General features: G+C 48.7%; 1 long non-coding RNA gene across 1 annotated transcript; it reads right to left on the bottom strand.

Moving 5' to 3' along the window:
• Positions 1-1808: 1808 nt before the first annotated feature.
• Positions 1809-15843, bottom strand: LOC117091000. Its single transcript, XR_004440203.1, has 4 exons — positions 15834-15843; positions 14484-14490; positions 10173-10175; positions 1809-2106 (listed from the first exon to the last, which is right to left on the bottom strand). It is a non-coding gene; the product is annotated as an uncharacterized LOC117091000 (long non-coding RNA).
• Positions 15844-20019: the final 4176 nt, after the last annotated feature.

The following is a 20019-nucleotide window of genomic DNA, read 5'->3' as shown; positions in this document are numbered from 1 at the left end:
TTTATAGCAAGGGCTATTATTATGGCTAGAGATGAGAATTGATTGATGTCATTTATTATGGTTCAATGTCCGGAGAATAGGTTGTTGGAAATAATTGCTATCATGAGGATTATAGATGCGGTAGATTGTATGAGGAAATATTTGGTGGCAGCTTCTGTGGAGCGGGGGTTTGTTTTTTAAATTAGAATTGGAGCAAAGGCCCGTGTATTTATTTCTAGGCCTGCTCAGGCAAGGAATCAGTGCGAGCTTAGTGATGTAATGAGAGTGCCTGTGATCATGGTGAGGTAAATAATAAGTTGGGCTAATGGATTAATTAGTACGGGAAGGGTGTAACCAACACTTTTGGGGTATGGACCCGATAGCTTATTTAGCTGACCTTACTTTAGGATAGAGTGTGACAGGTAGCACGGAGAAATTTGGGTTCTCAGGAGTGGGTTCGACACCTATGATTCTAGAAATAAGAGGGCTAAGACTCTATTGTTTACTCTATCAAAGTAACTCTTTCGTCAGACATATTTCTAGGTTTGAGGGGAATTCCGGAGATTGTAATGGGTGTTAAGATGTATCATATGTGGAATACTAGTGTAAGTGGTAGGAAATTCTTTCATAGTAAATGTATGAGTTGATCATAACGGAATCGGGGGTATGTTGCTCGAATTCGTAGGAATAAAGAGGTCAAGAGTAGTGTTTTGATAATAAAGCACGTTGTGAATAGTTCTGGGTGGTGAATGGGGTAAAATGTTCCTAGGAAAATTGTAGTTGTTAGGGCATTTATCATGATAATGTTTATGTATTCAGCTATGAAGAAGAGGGCGAATGGACCCGCGCATATTCAATGTTAAAGCCTGAGACTAGTTCTGATTCACCTTCTGTGAGTCAAAGGAGCTCGGTTGGTTTCTGCTAGTGTGGAAATAAATCATATTATGGCTAAGGGTCATGACGGTAGGAGTCAGAGGTGTTCCTGTGTGATGGTGCGTGAAGGTTGAATGAACCGCTTATTGTATGAAATAGGATAATAGTGGTGTCATCCTGTAATGTTTGGGAGCCGAGACTGCGGATAGAGGTCAGGAGATCGAGACCATCCTGGAACACGTGAAACTTCTATAGAATAGCATGGCGACTGTATCCCAGCTACTCGGAGTGAGGCAGAGAATGCGTAAACCGGAGGCGGAGCTTGCAGTGACTAGATCCGACTGCACTCCAGTGACATCAGACTCCGTCTCAGTGGATAATAGCAAGGGTACTTCGATGAAATTGTCTGGGTGACGGCTCGTAGTGCTCCGATTAGTGCATAGTTAGAATTTGATGCTCATCCTGATCATAAAATGGAGTAGACAGCTAGGCTAGATGTGGCTAGGATAAATAAAAGTCCTAGGTTAAAACTGATTAGGGGATTGGGCATAGGGAGGGGCGTCCATAGTAGGAGGGCAATGGAAAAGGCTAGGGCCGGTGCAATGGTGTAGAGAGTAGTAGTGGAGGTTGAAGGTTTTAAGGGCTCTTTGGTGAAGAGTTTGACTGCATCGGCAAAGGGTTGTAACAGTTCGTAGGGGTCTACAATATTATGTCCTTTACGTAGCTGCATGTAGCCTAGCAGTTTTCGTTCAGTAAGTGTGAGAAATGCTATGGCGGCTAGTACAGGTATGATGGTGAGTAGCAGATTTGTTGTGAACATAATGTTAAGAAGAGGAGTTGAACCTCTGATTGTAAAGTTTTAAGTTTTATGCAATTGCCGGGCTCTGCCATCTTAACAAACCCTGTTCTTGGGCCGTGTGTGTGATTTTTTTTTTTTTATTATACTTTAAGTCCTAGGGTACATGTGCATAACGTGCAGGTTTGTTAAATATGTATACTTGTGCCATGTTGGTGTATGTGTGATCTTTTGTTAAATTAAGACTAGGTCATTTATGGAATGAAGGCACTTTATGAAGTGGGCCGCATTTCTCTTGTCCTTTCGTACAGGGAGGAATATATAATAGATAGAAACCGACCTGGATTGCTCCGGTCTGAACTCAGATCCCGTAGGACTTTAATCGTTGAACAAACGAACCCTTGATAGCTGCTGCACCATTAGGATGTCCTGATCCAACATCGAGGTCGTAAACCCTACTTTTGATATGAACTCTAGAATAGGATTGCGCTGTTATCCCTAGGGTAACTTGTTCCGTTCGTCAAGTTATCGGATCAATTGTGGGCATTGCGCTTTGACTTGTTTAGTCTTGGCATAGGTCATTCGGAGGTTTAGTTATGCTCCGAGGTCACCACAACCAAAATTTTTAATGCGGGCGTAGTAGTTTGAGTCCGTGGATTTATGTGGGTGTTTGGCTGCATTAGTAAATTAAAGCTCCATAGGGTCTTCTCGTCTTATTGTTTTATGCCCGCCTCTTCACGGGCAGGTCAATTTCACTGGTTGAAAGTAAGAGACAGTTGAACCCTCGTCTTGCCATTCATGCAAGTCCCTATTTAAAGAACAAGTGATTATGCTACCTTTGCACGGTCAGGGTACCGCGGCCGTTAAACATGTGTCACTGGGCAGGCAGTGCCTCTAATACTGGTAATGCTAGAGGTGATGTTTTGGTAAACAGGCGGGGCTAGACTTGCTGAGTTCCTTTTACTTTTTTTAACCTTTCCTTAAGTGCATGCCTGTGTTGGATTAACAGTACAGATAATACTGGCTTATTTATATTTATTAATATTAGGCTGTTAAGCATCGGTGAAGTATTTCGGTCTGATTTAGGCTTATGCGGTGGAGAAGATGTTCATGTTACTCATACTAACATGATTGCTTCTATGGTGTAATAGATTAATCCAATGTGATGTGAGGAGTTCTATGAGATCTTTGGGATTTTTAAAGTAGTTGATGTTGAGCTTGAACGTTTCTTAATTGATGGCTGCTTTGGGCCACTATGGAAGTTAAATTTTTACTCTCTATGCAAGGTTTTCCTGGTGTCTAAAGAGCTGTCCCTCTTTAGACTAGCAGTTAAGTTTACAGTGGGATTATGTAGTTCTGTGGGTAAACTTCAGGTTGAACTAAGATTCTATCTTGGATAATCAGCTATCACCAGGCTCGGTAGGCTTGTCACCTCTACCCAAAAATCTTCCCACTCTTTTGCCACATAGACGGGTGTGCTCTTTTAGCTGTTTTTGGGTAGCTCGTCTGGTTTCGGGGAATTTGGCTTTCGTTGTCTTTGCGAAATGGTCTCTAGTTAATTCATTATGCAAAAGGTATAGGAGTGGGTCCTTGCTATTTTGTGCTTGGTTAATTTTTTTTTTTCATCTTTCCCTTGCGATACTATGTCTATAGCGCCTAGGTAAAATTTCTATCGCCTATACTTTTGTATATGTAAATGGTTTGGTATATGCTGATTTAGTAATAGTATTAATTGGATTTTTGGGCTAGTGTTGGCTCAGGGCAATCAAGTAATATCGATATCTTCTGGGTGTAAGCTGGATGCTTTATATTGAGCTATGCCTTGTTTTATCCAAGTGCACCTTCCAGTACACTTACCATGTTACGACTTATCTCCTCTGTATAAATGTCAGGGGTGTTGAGTTAACTTAGTCCTTAAATATATTTGAGGAGAGCGACGGGCGGTGTGTGCGTGCTTCATGGCTAATTCAATGAAGCACTCTATTCTTAATTTACTACTAAATCCTCCTTGGACTTTTAGATTTCATAAAAGTTATTGTAGAATTTTCTGGGGTAGAAAATGTAGCCCATTTTTCCCATCTCATAAGCTACACCTTGAGCTAACGTTTTTGCGTGGCCGTTTGTGCTTACTTTGTAGCCTTTGTTAGGGTTTGCTGAAGATGGCGATATCCAGGCTGAGCGAGGGATGGTGCTGTGGATCGGGGTTTATCGGTTATAGAACAGGCTCCTCTAGGGGGATGTGAAGCACCGCCAAGTCCTTTGAGTTTTAAGCTGTTGCTTGTAGTGTTCTGGCGAGTAGTTTTGTTGTTTTAACTATTGAAGTTTAAGGCTAAGCATAGTGGGGTATCTAATCCCAGTGTGAGTCTTAGCTATTGTATGTTCAGAAGCTTTAAAGCCACTTTCCTGCTAAGGTTTTACAATTTAGATGCAGTTTAGCTTTATTGTGTTAGATCTAAAACACTCTTTACGCTGGTGTCTGTTAGCTCGGGTTAATCGTATGGCCGCGGTGGCTGGCACGAAATTAACCAACCCTAGATATAGCATAGCTTAGTTAAACTTTCGTTTCTTGCTAAAGATTTGTCACTGCTGTCTCCCGTGGGGGTGTGGCTGAGCAAAGTGTTTTGAGCTGCCTTGCACGTGCTTGATACTTACTCCTCTTAGTCATTATGACTTATAGGGTGTCTTCACCGGAGTGGGGATGCTTGCATGTGTAATCTTGCCAAGAGCTAATAGAAAGGCCAGGACCAAATCTATTTGTTCAAGGGGTGTGGCATTTTCAGTGTCTTGCTTTGGATATATTAAGCTACATAAACGGGAAAGCATATAGTTGTGGAGTACTGTCTTTGGGGTTGTGGTGGTAAGGCATGAGCTTGGTGTTGTGTAAGTATTTGGGAAAAGAAGGGGAGAATGGGTTCAAGAGTGTTAGGTGAAGTAAATTTTTATTAGTTGAGGGAATGGCAGTTGGCGTTGTGCATAGCTAAAAGATGACAATGCAAGCTCTGGCCGGGTGAATGTGAAGGCTTTTGTTTTTGGGGTTTGGCAAAAGTGAATTTGTAGGGGAAGGCCGGAGATGGTGGGGGAGGGGGGTTTGTTGTAAGTTTGTTATGATGATTGTGATATTGGCGCGGCGTGCTGAGCGGTTAACTATTGATATGTCTTACAAGCATGGATGAAATAACAGGAGCGCCGCTGTGCTTCTCTTTGGGGACACGTTTAAGTACAAAAGTCATTTTAAAATTTCAGCATTATTTCAAGACAGTTGAGAGCCTATTAGCACAGAATCCCTGGTCTGAATGAAATCAAACAGTTCTTATTAATTATTCATGATGCCATGAATATGTAGCCTTATTTTTTATAATTGCCAGTCTGTATAACTAACGTTTCATTTGGTTAAAGTACTTAACAGTAAGTAGAGCTGTAATTTCAACTGTTTATAAAGCATATGGAAGAATGTTTAAATGTTTAATTAGAACCACTTTTTTTAGTTTCATAGAGAATTTGTTTTCTTGTCAACGAGGATCTTTAATTATTTAAACCAAAAGAGAAAAACAGACCAGAAAAGAAAAACAACTAGTAAAGCTCGGAACTGCAAAGGTGACATCGTTCCGTTAGTCTCGGGTTTTGCTTCCTGGGTTGTGACGTGGTCAGAGTCCTTGTCTTTGATTTCCTAACACAAGTTGTTCAAGTTGGAAGTGAGTGTGAAATTGAGTTAGTCTAGCTTTATTCTTTCACGGATGAGAAATGAATTATCTTCAGCAAGGTGGGTGCAGGCGTGGTCCCCGGGGGTCACTGTGGTGAACAGGCAGCCCTGTGGGAAGCCAAGTTCGTCATCACTGGGACAGAGCCCAGGACACTTCCCCGGCTGGCCAGCCTCTTCCTAGAACCCCACACATTGCAAAGGATGGAGTCCAGATCTATACCATAAAGAAACGAGGGTGGTTACAGAAAGCACCCCGATCTCAGCTTAGTGGCTCTGAGCACCCCAACGTTGGGGCACCTCAGCATCCTGTGTGGCTCAGGCTGTGCCCAGCAGGGAGGCCGGCCCGATGGAGCTGCGATCTCCACCCTGAGAGTGAGGGCTCCTTCCCCCAGCGCGGGTTAAAGCACCGTGTGTCCACCTGTGCAGTGGCTGGTCCCAGGCAGCAAACGCTCCATTGGTCTTGACAGCCCCTACTCTAGTCTGTCCTCAAATCACTTCCTGACGGACAGCCGTGACTAGCCATCGGCGTGACCAAAACCCCAGAAAATAGAACCCAACTTTCCTATTAAGCTGTACAGAGCTGTCCCAGCTCCACTTTCCACAGGCTGCCCTCATTCGCCATGGGATCCGTGGTTCTCACCTGGGGCTGAGGGTGCCCCTGGCATCTGGTAGAGAGTGTCAGGGATGTCCCTCCAGGCCCAGTACAGTCCCCCAGCAACTGCCCATGTTTAGGATGTGTTTGAGTTTCTGTGATTTTTCCTGCACTGAAGCTACTGGGCTGACTCTGAGTCACCGTCATGGGACTTCATGTTGCCCCGACGGGAAACGGCATGGGTGGAGGGCTGCACAGAGGCTTACGGCCGTGACAATGAAGGGCTTGTTGCCTCTTGGGACAGCGAGTTCAAGCTCTTTGTGATTGTCAGCATAAAGAGTGACCCGCTGAGGACATGGCTGTAATTCAGGGTGGCAGGGTTGATTGTCATGGTTGATATCAGGTACCTGCCTCTAAAATGACGGTACCCGTAATGCGGCTCCAGGAGGGCAGCTCCTGCCAAACACACGTGCTCCTGGGCCCCTGCAGACAAGGTCGTGTTGCCAGCCAGGCCTGCAGCTGTGGGCGTGCAGAGGGGTCTACAGGGCACCGAGTGCCTCCCTCAATTGCTTGTGGGGCCCAGCCCCCCGTCCCTCCTGGTCCCTAGTGTGGCTCCTCCCAGGATTCTCCCAGCCCCGTGCACACCTCCGTCTTCACAGCTTCCGTAGTTTTCTCGTGGGCGCCCCAGGTGGGCGCCTGGGCAGGGTTCGTGTGTTAGTCGAGTTCTCTCTAGCCGTCCCTGGCTCGTGGCTCAGCAGGTCCCTTCAAATGAGTCAGCCAGCTGTGTGCCTGCATGTTCAGGATACTTGTCAGGGGCCTTCCTCAGAGCAAGACGGACGCTCACCTCATCCTTGGGACTTTGGAGCCCACCTTGGAGAGACTCCAGCCACGTCCAAAGGGGCTGTCCGGGTCCTGCAGGCTGGTGGGAGTGACTTCGGAGCCACTCGAGACCATACTTTGTGTTCCTACACCCCACAAAGCCACTTCAAGTGCCATGTTCTGGTGCCGTGTGCCTCACAAGTGTGCCACACAAGCCTGCACGGGGATCTGAGCGGGCGCTGCCTTCCTCAGGCTATGCTGGAGTTTTGGGGCAACTGGAGCACTCGTGGCTGTGATTCTCGCCACTGGGCTTCCCTAGAGGGTCTCACCCACAGCCTGAGGACCACATTGGCAGCCACCGAGGAGCCGCCAGGTGCGGCGTTGGTCCCACTCAGTCCTCGATTTTGGTGACAGAGGAGACAGCAAAACTTCAGCTGGGAGCCCCAGGCCTTCTCTGCTTGGGGTCCTGGGACTGACATAGCACAGATCCTGCCATCCACGTGCTGGGGGCCCCACCCTGTTGCTCCCTCCTCTGGTCAGGGGCTGCGCCCTTGGGCTGTGTAGCTCCGGGTTCTCGCACTCAGGGGCCCAGGGAGGGTCTTGGATGAAGAGAGAAGGAGAAGGGCGGCGGTTTGAGCCCAATTGTGTTGGCTTCATCTTTTGCCTCTTGTTCCTAAGTACATTTGCAAAGTTTTCGAGATGAAAACTCACAAGGGGTTTTTAATGACTGGAATCTGTGAATTCCACGGAAGCCAAGTCTGTCCACCTCTTTCACCCACCTCATTTCTCCCCGTTGGGGCTGATTTTGGCAGCGTTCCTAGGGGCAGGGACGGAAGGGGTGGGGGCCAGCCCTCGGTCCTGTGTCCCTCCCCTCCTCCCCTCAGCGCCACAGCATTTCGGTGGCATCCCCTTCCCTGCACGCGTCTTCATGAAAACCAAGTGCGGCTGGAGGGAGATGCCTGCACCCACTCCCGTGACCTTCCCGGCCAGCCTGGCTGCAGCGGCCTCTCCGCAGGCATCTTTCTGGTGCTGCCTCCGTGCCCCTCCCATCACCTGACGCTCATGCTCCTGAATCTTCACGCGTGTGCTCCGTGCAGCCACCTCACGGGCTCCCTGGGAACGGAGACAGTGTCTCACGTCAGTTAGAATGCTCTTCTCTGTCCACTGAATAGTCCAACACAGAATCATTCCTCTGTGATTATTGATGCTGTGTTATGTAGAACTGGAATAAAGAAAAAGTGAATTTACACATTACAGTCATCAGGTTGAAGCTTGGTAATTGCATTAGGGAATTAAATGAGAGCATTTGAGCTTCTCGAGTTCTAATTCCACATCTTCATATCCCCATCACCCATACCCAGTGTCCAACCTGGCTCTTGGTCTAGGAGTTTCTTGATAAATGCTTATTGAATTGAGCTGGACTGAGCTTAACATTCCACCCAGAGTTAGAAGCCAGTTCCTGAACAAATTGCCTTTAGAACATGAGTTTGACGTTACTGTGGTAAGGGGTATCCCACACGTCATAATTCCTAGTCAATATCGGGTATTTAGTCAAATAGATATCTGGCGGAAGGGCGAGGCGCGGTGCTTTAGGTCCAGGTCCCCAATATCAACTATGAAAATAAAACGCTGTCAACTCCAATGACAGCCCTGTCCTCAGCTGGTCACTGTTTACGCTAACAATTATAAACAGCTTGAACTTGCTGTCCTGAGGGGCAACACACCCTCCATTCTCTCTGCAGTGTAGCTGCCTTGGTGGATGGAACATGCCCCTCCTCCCTCCCTCCCCCATCCCTCCCTCCCCCTCCTCTCTCCCCTCTCCCCTCCTCTCTCCCTCCCTCCCCCCCTCCTTCTTCCTGTCTTCTCTCACCTTTCTCCCCCCACCTTCTCTCCTGGACAAGGGGCAGAAGAAAGGAGACCTCCAGAATCTTCTGCTTCATCCAAGCACCTTGGGGGCAGCATCAACAGCTGCAATTTGGCTGCCCAGCAGGTGCCTCAGGGCAGCCTTTCTAATGGGAATCCTGGAATCATGTCTTTCCTTAATGTGTCCTAAAGGCTGGAGGACATGAAGTGAAACAATGCTCCATGCTCAGTCCTGTGATTTTGTGTATTTCTTGGACTTACTTTGAAATTAAACTAAATGATACCCAAGGTAGAGCATGAAAAAAAGAAAAAACAGGCTATGGTGTTTGAAAACAAACAAAACTCTTTGGTTTGTTGGTTTGTTCTTAGACCTTCACAGGCTCCTAGTTCACACGTTTCAGTTTGTCAGCGAGTGACATTCTATCCGGAAGCCATGTCAGTCTCTTCTTTGACGATGTCAGCCACAGCAGAAAGAATCACTCCGTAGGCCCCGTGCTCAGCACCTTGGCGTGAGCTCCTGCCATCTTCTGTTCATGCTCATCACAGCTCTGTGCAGTGGGCGTCCTCCTGATCCCTGTGGGAGGGTGGAGGATGGAGGTGGAAGGGTGAGTGACGGCAGGATCACATGAGGGGTCTCTCCCAAGGTAGAGAGCGGAACCGGCCCAGGACCTTAGTGCCCATCGCATCCTTCTTCCTCCTCCTCTGCCTCTCTGTGACTGTTTGACTCAGGCTGCAGGGACAGACATGAGTATGTGCAGAGCCTGCGTGCACCCCTGGGAATGTGTGCTCATATTGGCAGGGAGGGGTGTGAGTGTGTACAGAGCGTGTGTGCACACCTTGGCGGTGTATGCTGGCGTTGGCAGGGACAGATGTGAGCGCGTATGGAATGTGTGTGCACACCTTGGGGATGTGTGCTGGCATTGGCAGGGACAGATGTGTACAGAGCGTGTGTGCACACCTGGGGGTGTGTGCTGGTGTTGACAGGGACAGATGTGTACAGAGCATGTGTGCACACCTGGGTTGTGTGCTGGTGTTGACAGGGACAGATGTGTACAGAGCGTGTGTGCACACCTGGGAGTGTGTGCTGGTGTTGGCATGGACAGACGTGAGCATGTACAGAGCGTGTGTGCACACCTGGGGGTGTGTGCTTATGTTGCTTTGTAAGCGGCAAATACGTGGCCCATTGCGTCGGGCGGCCCTGCGCCCATGCTGAGTCCGTCAGTGGCCCTCGGGTTGGGGTCTCCATCTCCCCAGACAGCATTCGAGTGGCTTGAGGTTTCAGATTCTTCTTCTATGGGTACTTGGGCCTCCTCACCAAAGACCAAAGAACACAGACCAGCCAACTGCAAACTACAAGAACGTTCAAATGCATCTTCAGTAGGAAAAACAAAAGCAATTGGAAAAATTTTCCAACGTGACCCCGTGGTTAAGCCGTTAGATACTCCAGCCAACAGATTGGGTCACTTTAAAATTCACACCAATTAAAATGGTTGTGAGAGTTGCAGAGTGTCACCACTAAACCTTGAAATCATTGAAGCATTCTGCTCCACTTGCTTACAAACTAGGGTTGGGGATACCTTTCAGTCCAAAGTAGCAAGCTTCTAAATCCAGCTTAGATGCGAGGCTCCCACTGACACAGGAAGAGACAGTGGCCCCTGATTATTCTCCTGTGTTCAGATACTTTGTCATTTTTTTTTTTTGTATCCTGATCATCACTTCTGCTTTTCCAATCCAAACTAAAGGGAGTTTAGTTCTGTTTTGGAGAAGCTGTGGTTAGTGGTTTCTTTTCATGGTTTGCTTAATCTCTTAAGTCTGGTGCTGCTTACATTACCCAAATAGAGTTTTCTTCAGTACGACAGTGCCATAACCCAGGGCTTCTCCCTCCATATCTGCTCCCCAGGAGGCTCCCTAGGAATGGGCGCTGGAGATCCCCCCTCTCCGTGTGCCGTTTTCTTTGAGTCCAAGGTAGGTTTGGCTCAGAGAAGAAAAGAGGCCTCCGGGTTAGGTGCCTCTGACTGCTTGCTTGTGAAATGTTGAATGATAAGGCCTTCCTTCCAAACTAATTTTACACATTAATAGTTGTAGCTTGAAGTATCACTGCAGTCATAAGAAGAAGAAACACTCCCATAAAGTAGATTAGCAGAAAAAAGCCATAAAAGTTTAACAACGCGCAAATAAAATGGTGTTGTAAGAATGCACAGTGGGAAATGCCCTTAGTCCAGCCAGATCCAGCTGTGCCGTCAGTCCAGCTGTGGCGTCCTCCTGTAAATACATTCAGCCACGTGTGGCCCTGATCGCAATCACTACTCTGAATTGTGATCCAGAATGTTCTTGGGTGCCAATGCTGGGACTGTGCCAGCAGCTGAGTCTGATTGGGCGTCACGGTGGTGATGTGCTTAGCGCGGCCAGCTGGGCTGAGTGGTGGCCACCCGTGCACTCGCCACGTGCAGCCGTTATTCTGGTGATGGGGTTGCATGTGGCGCGGCTTGCCCACCTGGGCTACTTAAAGTACTGGGAACCCAACCACGGGCGGGTGTCTCCCGACATGGGAGCTGTCTTTTTTGTCCAGGGCCCCCTGGCTCTGCAGACTCCTGCCGCCAGTCTGAGCTCAAAAGGAGTTACCAGAGGGCTCTGCTGGGGCATGGAGGTCCTTGAGCAGGTGTTCACTTATTGCTTGTGGAGTGGTCCATGGCCTGTGAGTTATTCTCGGGGTTTGTGTGGGCGAGGTTAACCAGTTCACAGCTGGGCACTTACTCCCTACACAGGTGACACTAGTTAAAGTGGAATCTGTATTAGCTCACACGGGAGAGTGTGAGGAGCTGGGGGAGGCTTGGCCCTTACACTAGAACCCCGGCTCCTGACATTTCTGCATCTTCCAGTTGAGGGGCCGTCAGAGCCGCTGTGGGTCCTGAAGACAGTGGGTGCCATATGGACCAGGGGATGCAGAAGCCTCTAGAGGCTGTGGGTTTCAAGGAGACAGTCACTTCCCCAGAGCCAGCCCTGCTGACACCTCGACGTTAGCTGGTGGGACCTGTTTTGGACTCCAGCTTCCAGAAATGTGAGAAAATAAGTCAGTGTTTAGGGCGCTAAATTTGGGGTGATTTAGTGGAGAAATAGAAAACTAGCCCACAAAGGTGCACGCATTAAAATGTGCTCTGTCCAGGTGTCCACAGTGGCGTGAGGGGGATGGCATCGGGGTTCTGGGAACTGCAGTTTTACTGAAGGAAGGGGGCTGACCACGCCTTTCCTCATGTAACTGAAGGTACGTATGCCTGCCACACCGCCCAAGAGACAGGGAGTAGAATTCTGACTTTATTTCTTATGGGAACCAAGCCACAGTCAGAACACGGTGAGGGCCGAAACGAGTTTCCTACAGCCTGAACTGGGAAGAGGAATCGCAAGTAGTTTGTGTTTTTCTACACAGACCTGTCCTTTACAGGTTTCGTTAAGTTTTGGAAAAAGGGAGAAGCCAGGCACACCTCGGTGAGGGACAGTGTTTCTGGAGGTGTCGGGGCTTCAGCCTGAATGTGGCCGTGTGGTTGGGAGGCTCAGAAATTGCCCTCCAAGGGCACTCATCTGTTCCTTGTTGCACTAATACCTCGCTTACAGAAATCCACAGAAATGACAGTGCAGGAGGCCTCTGGTCTGGATGGGTTTGTGTGGACCGAGGTCACAGGGTGTTGTCCCAAGTGCTTATCCTGATCTGGCAGAGGCTCTGTTCCCAAATAATTATTCCACAGTTTCAGAGCCTAGATCTGAGTGATAGTCTTTAACTTTGTTGCATATAAGTAAACAAAGTATGTCTTGAGGGTCTAAAAATCCATGTGGTAATCATGGCTGTAAACTCATACATGGGGTTTTGGGATGGAGTGAAAACCACCGTCACCTGGCGTGGACGCTGCCTGGTATTTTTAGCGTGGTGGCCTGCTCGTGCCTTGAGCTCCATCTGCAGTGTCAGCAACAGCTGTGTATTTGAGAAATGTGGGCAGGTCAGCTTGCTCCTCCAGGGGCCTGTGGGCGTCCGGGTGAGGGGCCTGGGATGAAGCCACATCAGTGGGAAGGAGCTTGGTTGTGTCAGCAGATATGTCTGCCTCTACAGGCCTGAAAGCCAGCCAGAACCCAGTTTTCCTTTGGTCATCTAATGCCAGAAAAAAAACCTGTTTCTTAGAGATTCTCATAATTTATATGAATGAACCATTTGACCATACATAAAATGTTATAAATGCGTGAGGCTTTACAACTTGGCAGATGTGTAACTCACATGTCATTGTATCCAACTGTTGAAGATACTTGTTTCACTTGAAGGTTTCTAGCATTTTATGTGCAAACCAAATGCCAGTAGCATTTTGAAGGAGTATTTTGGAATTTTAAACACAGTGGGACAGTGCTGGGTCTATGGGATACTGGCGAGGTGGACGTGACCTCAAGCTCTTGTAGCAAGCAGGATTGCTAAATTGTCACAACTGCGGTGCTGGAAGTCAAAGTGGATTTCTGTAAATGAGGTATTAGTGCAATAAGGAACAGATGAGTGCCCTTGGAGGGCAGTTTCTGAGCCTCCCAGACACCCCAGGAGGAAGTGGGGGAGGCAGTTACCCACCAGAACCTGGTTATCCATAGGAGCCTGGATAGTGGAGCTGGGTTTCCTGGTGGTCCTGTGTGGCAGGTCATTACATGCAATAAGGAACAGGTGACTGCCCTTGAGGGCGGTTTCTCGGCCTGCTTCGGAACTGCAAGTGGAAGACGCCCCAAAGTGAGGGGGAGCTGGTGGTCGGTTATCCAGTGGGGCCGGATTTGCTGGTGGCCGCTGCGTGGCAGGTCACTGCGTAGAGCGATGGGAGGTGAGTGGAGTGGGAATAGAGGATGCACCCTCCACAGCTACTGCTGGGAGTTTGCTCTGGTAGCAGAAGGGGCATAGAGGGATTCCTATCAGGGGCAATACGACTGGGGTCCCACGTGTGCTGGACGCCGAGGTGTGGCTATATGTAATCTCAGTCTGCACAGCCGTCCTGGTGAGTGGGTTTAGTTACCTTCCCATCTCACGTTTGAGAAATCTCCGGGGCTCACATCACAGCTGGGTGGGTTGGAACTAATGTCTCAAGCAGGACGTTGGCCCCAGAGCCCAGATCTTACCCGCCCCCGCTCTTTTGAGTCCACTAAGCTTGTAGAGAGGGATGTGTGGTGGTGGGTGGCAGCTGAGAAACCAACACAGTAGAAGGGGGGGAGTAAATAAACCAGGCAGGAGACACAGGCAGAGCTTGGGAGGTCTGCACAGGGTCTGGGTGTGGGGGGCACCTCTGGGCCTGTGAACCCCGTTCTGTGCTCCTGGCTTGCCCAACCTTGGCCCTCAGCCACATGCTGCGTGCTTCAGGTGAAATCTCAGTCCCTCGTGTGGTGCGGGCATCTTTTCTCCTTGGCTTTGCCTCTCCTTAAATCACGGAGTCTCAGTGGGGATGGCGGTTTGGTTGGTGGTCCATGGAATTTGCCCTCTACCTCCCCATCCTTGTCCTCCCCTGTCTGGCCTGTTACCTGAATCTGTGTCTCTTCAGAGCCTGCAAAAGAGTGGAGGCCACGGCAGCCTCTTGCTGACCGACCTCTCAAACGTTTTTATTCATCAGAATCGTGTTAAATGCTGATTCCTAGGCACCCCCATTAGACTCTACGCCTGCCTGGCATGGGTACTTTGGGGAAGGTACAGAGAGTTGCTGGGCTGTTCCAGGAGGGAATTTGCATTTGTAGAATGTCCGCTGTGGTCCTTCCAGCACTCTACTTTCCACGCACACGTGGCATTAAACCTGGAAGACCTCTGGGTGCTGTGCTGGTGAGGAAGCCCCGGCTGGACGAGGGGCTGCTGGGGCTCGGACTCGATTCCTGGGCTAGGGGCTGTGGGCTTATTCTCTTCAGTGGGCCTTCTGATGGGATGCCCTGAGAAGTCCTGCTGTGCACTCAGGGGAAGGTGCAGAGACAGGCTCAGGAAAGACAGACCATGGATTTAAAAATTCCTACTGGAAAATCTTTTATGAGCAAAGTAATTTGCATCTAACTGTAGACAATCATTGCTTCAATAATCGGTTTGTTTACAAAGTTGGTCCTATGAACAGATTAAAGTTTTCATTCATGCCTTATCTATAATGTAAAGAGGAGCTATTACCGCAACCTAAATTAGCTTTAAATTTCGTATCAGATTGCAGTCCAGATTACAAATGGCTGCTTGATAATCTAATTGATAAAACGGAGGAATTCAGTGCTTGGAACCCAGAGTGAAGGGAACAGAACTGCTTTGGCTTCTCCAAAGCGTGTGACTGAGGGGTGACCTGGGGTGAAGAGAAGTGGCTGGAGTCATTACACTCGAGGAGATGATCTGCCCCAGCCTTTCTCAGCTGTCTTCTGGACAAAACAAAAGGGTGATAAATGGAACAATTCAGCACTGAGTTCGTCTACGCCCTGAGCTTCTCATATGGTCAGTAATGGGCTGTATCTGTGAAGCCTCCATACAGGCACAAAGGAATTAGGCTAGAGTAAGGTGGCCGGCGACCTCTGGCATCTGGACCGCGTGTCATTTCCTAAAGCCCTTTTGGGTGAAATGACTGGCAATGTCGTTGTTCGGAGGAGTGTAATCTCACGTATGAGATGCAGATTTTAAATGATGCAGATTTTAAACATCAAAGTCAGGAAGCTTGGTGGGAGTGGCTGTCTTCCAAGTGGTTTTCTGTGCTGTCATGGATGAGGCGTGGATGTGTCGGCTGTTGGTGAGATCCACTGGTGAAGGGGCTAAGCAAACCGTGGAGATGGGGGTGTGTGAAGCTACATCTCTTCTGGCATCCCAAGTAAATACATTTTGTAAAACTTGTGAATTTGACCCTGACCCTAACCCTGAGTGTTGAAGTCTGGTGCAGTGTCTTGAGCCCTCTTCTGCATTGAGGGTGAGTGACTGTAAATGACCCATTCCTCAGTGGTGAAAGTTCAAATTATCTTCCCTGAGGAAGCCAGACCTCAGTCACCCGTATCTCCATTGTAAACACTGCGGCCCCTCCGCGGGTGGCTGCAAGTTTCCAGGCCTTCCTTGGAGAAGCAGCCGTGAGGTGCTTGATGATTTGATAACATCAGCCACCTTCTGTCTTCTGTCTAATCACGGTACAAATGATTCTCCTACAGGTAAATGGATCTGGTTTCTTCCCGATCGTTGGAAGAAGCAGCCCGCCTAGGGACTGCACCGTCCTCTGCACTTTCGCAGCGAAGCCTGTGTCTGTCTCCAAGGAGTGTCACGTGTGTCCTGGGAATCACCTCCTTAATTCTTCCTGCTTTTGAGGGCTCGGGTAGCTCTGCCTGTTTCACCCGGGATGAGCAGCGGGTGGTCTCTGGCGTTTCCAGTTCAGCAGGCAACTCTCTTGCATGGCTCTGCCTGTGGTGAGGGCACCTAGGCTGGAGAGCCTCGTGGGGATCCCTTAGGCCTCTGGCTGCAGCCAGGCTGCACGGTTCCTGCGCCCCGGGTCCTCTGCAGGCCCAGATGGATCCCACCACAGAGCCAACACTGCTAGACTTGGGTACTGTGTGCAGACAGCAGAGGGGCACGTCCGGGTCTTGCAGGGGCTGGGGTGACTGCCCTCCTTGGCCAGGCTCCTGTCTCCGAGTCTTCAGGGGAAATGCATCCACCATCCACCATCCACACCATTCACCAGAGGAAAACTGCAGGCTTCTCTGTGGATGGTGAATTGAGATCATGCAGCGTGACTAGGTTTGGGCTCCTGACCAGCGTGGAACCTGATACCTTTAGGTGGAACCTGACATGCCTCCATGTGTACATGGCAAAGAGAATGCAGCATTGTCAGCTTGAATCCAGATGTGCTCCTGTTTTGAGGTGGCAGGTTCTGGGAGTTTTGGCCATTGGTGATTGTGCTGCCGTGGAGGACTTTGAATGCAGGCACTGGTTTGGGATAACCCTGGTTTCCTGGTCCTGTATGTGGGCATCGCTGAATATCCCGGACTGGAGGAAGGCAGGGGAGATGGGAGGGTGACAAGAGGTTAGGTGTTTCCAGCTTTGGGGACTGATCAGATGGCCGAGATGAGGATGGTGGTGGCCAGGGACCAAAGCACGGGTGCGTGGAAATGCCATGTGTCCCGGAGCGTGGGGAGGACCTCTTGAACTCTATTCCTGGGCAACAATTCTTCCATTCTCAGGAATCTGTGCCATTGTAATTAAGTAGCAAATTCTGTAATTGCTCTAATTACTTAGTGTTGAGTCCCCATCCCAATGACCATGAATTAGCAACAGTGATAACAGTTTGCCTGGTCAAACCTTACCAAGAAAAACTAGTGGAACTAGTTTTAGTTGCTTCTAGTTCCCTCCAAATCAGATTCCTTAGCGGCTTGTGTCCCCACACTTGCTGCAGTTCCTCCTGGGCCTGGCAGGCACATTCCAGACATTCACAGCTCAGATGCAGGCGTGCCCATTATTTATAGAAGATCGCACTGCGCTGTGATCGGCTTGAGCTGACGTTCTCTAGGTGGGAGTCGGAGGTTCAAAAGTTCTAATGGGATGAAATTAGAAATATGAATTTTAAAAATTTAAGTGTTATGAACTCTGTTCAGTGATTTCCTCTGAAATGAGAGACTATTTGCAGATGAGGCAGTCAGCCTGCAGCTCTCGTTAGATCTGTCCTAGACCTAGATGCCGTCCTTTGGCCTCTTCCTGGGTGTGGGGTGCTCTGCTTGAAGCAAAAGCAAAGGCAAGAACGTGGTCAGTGTGCATCACTACTGCAGCCAGCTCAAGGCGCACACCCACTGGGAGGGGGGCCAGATCACTTAGCATTTTAAATGCATTGAACATTAAACCAGCAAGTCAGCCAGTGCTTTCTGTAAGCAAGCTGCCTGGCTCATGGGAACCTGACACTTGACTTTTCGGAAGAGAGTACTTCTGTGGAGTGTCAATATTTGTCTCATTTCTTGAGACTCTGCTCAAAGTGATGAACGTGAGTGAATTAGGACTTTTTCTTTGTAAATTGGGCCACAGACCTCTCTAGGCACAGTCAGGGGAGTAAACGGCTGTGAAAAATGCCGCCTGATGTGAGCCATGGCCAGGCACTTTGGGACCTGGGATCCCATCTCCAGCCTTTCAAAGGACACAGAGGAATATAAAATGCAGATGGGAGAGTTCATGTTTTGGGCATCTCTGTTCTTTTGAAATCAAAGTGCAAAGAAAAAGTTTTGCCTTGAGGTCTTACCCCATACTCGTTTTTCTCCTGAGGTTTTAAGATTTTCTTAACTGCTTTTTTCTCCCCCGATCCTTGGGGAACTTCTATCTTCTATACGAAGATAGTTAAATTCAACACTGAAATTTAAAAACATGCTTTCATATTTTTCTTTAAACTAATGTATCTGACATTGGTGAAGAACTAACTGGGAGTATTGGTTTATTTTTATTTTTTTGAGACAGTCTTGCTGTGTTGCCCATGCTGGAATGCAGTGGTGTGATCTTGGCTCACTGCAGCCTCACCTCTTGGTTCACGCCATTCTCCTGCCTCAGCCTCCTGAGTAGCTGGGATTATAAGTGCCTGCCACCATGGCTGGTTCATTTTTGTATTAGTAGAGACCGGGTTTCAACATGTTGGCCAGGCTGTTCTTGAACTCCTGACCTCAGGTGATTCGCTCACCTTGGCCTCCCAAAGTGCTGGGATTACAGGCACGAGCCACCACACTTGGCCTGGGATATTCTTGATTATAACTGTAACATATCCCTTTAATAAAAACAAAACAGAACAACAACAACAACAAAACAGCTGTCTGAAAAGTCTCGAAATTAAAGAGCTCACTTGGACAGGGATTTGGACACCAGTTGAATGGCCCTGCACACCATAGTTACGTGGGCCACTCGGCCTGTTAAATCCTTAGGGTATTTGAAGTCATGTGGAGATTTGCATTTCTGCCTCTGGATATCGTGTTAGTATTTGGCTAGTGTTTGAGGGCCAGGCTCAGATCCGGGAAAACAAGAGCCCCTGCCCTCACGGCACTTCTCTTCCGTGTGTGTGTATTAGGAAAATAGAAAGCATAAGATATTTTTTTCAAGGAGCTGGGAAGATGGAAAAACAAACTTAAGATGTTTACTTGTTCAGAAGAAGGGAAGTGCAAGGAACACTCAGCTTTTCTGCTGCTGAAGGAGGCCCCTGGTGGAGGCTGTTTCAGAGGTGGGGTTTCTCTGAGAAAGGGGGTAAGAGGCAAATAGGATGCCCCATCTGGTTTGCCAGAGATGGGGAAAGTTACTATCCCCAAAACAGCCTCAGCATTCTGGCAAAGGCTTTGGAAAACCAGCTAGGGTGGGGGACTTTGCTGGCCGCTGGGTAGAAGGAAAACATTGCTGGTCCTGAGGACTGTACTGTTCTTCCACTGCTATAAAGAACACTCTGAGGCTGGGTAATAAGGAAAAGAAGGTTTAATTGGCATACAGTCCTGTGGGTTGTACAGGCTTCTACATCTGGGGAAACTTACAATCAGAGTGGAAGGTGAAGGGGAGGCTGGCATGTCTTCACATGGCTGGAAGGGGAGAGAGAGTGAAGGGGAAGGTGGCATGTACCTCCAAACAACCAGATCTCAGGAGAACTATCATGAGGACAGCACTTGGGGGATTGTGCTAAACCATTAGAAACCACCCCCATGAGTCAATCACCTCCCACCAGGGCCCACCTCCAACACAGGGTTAGAGTTCAGCATGAGATTTGGGTGGGGACACACAGCCACACCATGTCAGGCTTCCCATTCTTGTCCTGCACGTGCTTCGCAAATGGTTCTGTCATTGGTTTTTGTTTCTATTGATCCGTAATATATGTACATATTTTCAGAGTGCGTGTGATACCTTGATTCACCCTTATGTTGATGAAATCTGTGTGCTTGGGATGTCTTTCACTTTAAATACTTTTTTTTCCTTGTGCTGGTAATGTTCAAGTTATTCTCTCCTAGCTGTTTTGAAATACACAGTAGATGACCCACTGCCATCCCCCTGCTGATTTATCAACAGTAGGTCTCGTGTTCCCATTAGGCTGTGTGTTTGTGCCCGTCACCAGCCTCTGCCCATCCTGCTTCTGAGTGGGCTCGGCTGGGCCCTGTTGACCACTTACTCTTGGCCTCCATGAGATCTGCTCTCAGCTCCTGCTTATGAGTGAGAACATGGGCCGTTTCCTTGCTTGGCTCGTTTGCTTCACGTAATGTCCTCCAGCTCCATCCATGCTGCCGCGGATGACAGGGCTCTCCGCTGTGTGGTGGAGTATTGCTCCTGTGTATGTTCGGGCCACGTTCCCTTCATCCCCTGTTGACGGGCACTCAGGTGATTCCAGACCTTGGCTGCTGTGGATGGAAGCTGAGAGCAGTCACTGGCTTTATACTCGGGGGACGTGAGCCACTTTGATGTTC

Source organism: Trachypithecus francoisi, unplaced genomic scaffold (assembly GCF_009764315.1).
Source record: "Trachypithecus francoisi isolate TF-2019V2 unplaced genomic scaffold, Tfra_2.0 Contig01138, whole genome shotgun sequence".
In the NCBI taxonomy this organism is placed as follows: domain Eukaryota; kingdom Metazoa; phylum Chordata; class Mammalia; order Primates; family Cercopithecidae; genus Trachypithecus; species Trachypithecus francoisi.
This window is presented reverse-complemented; position numbering and strand designations above follow the sequence as displayed.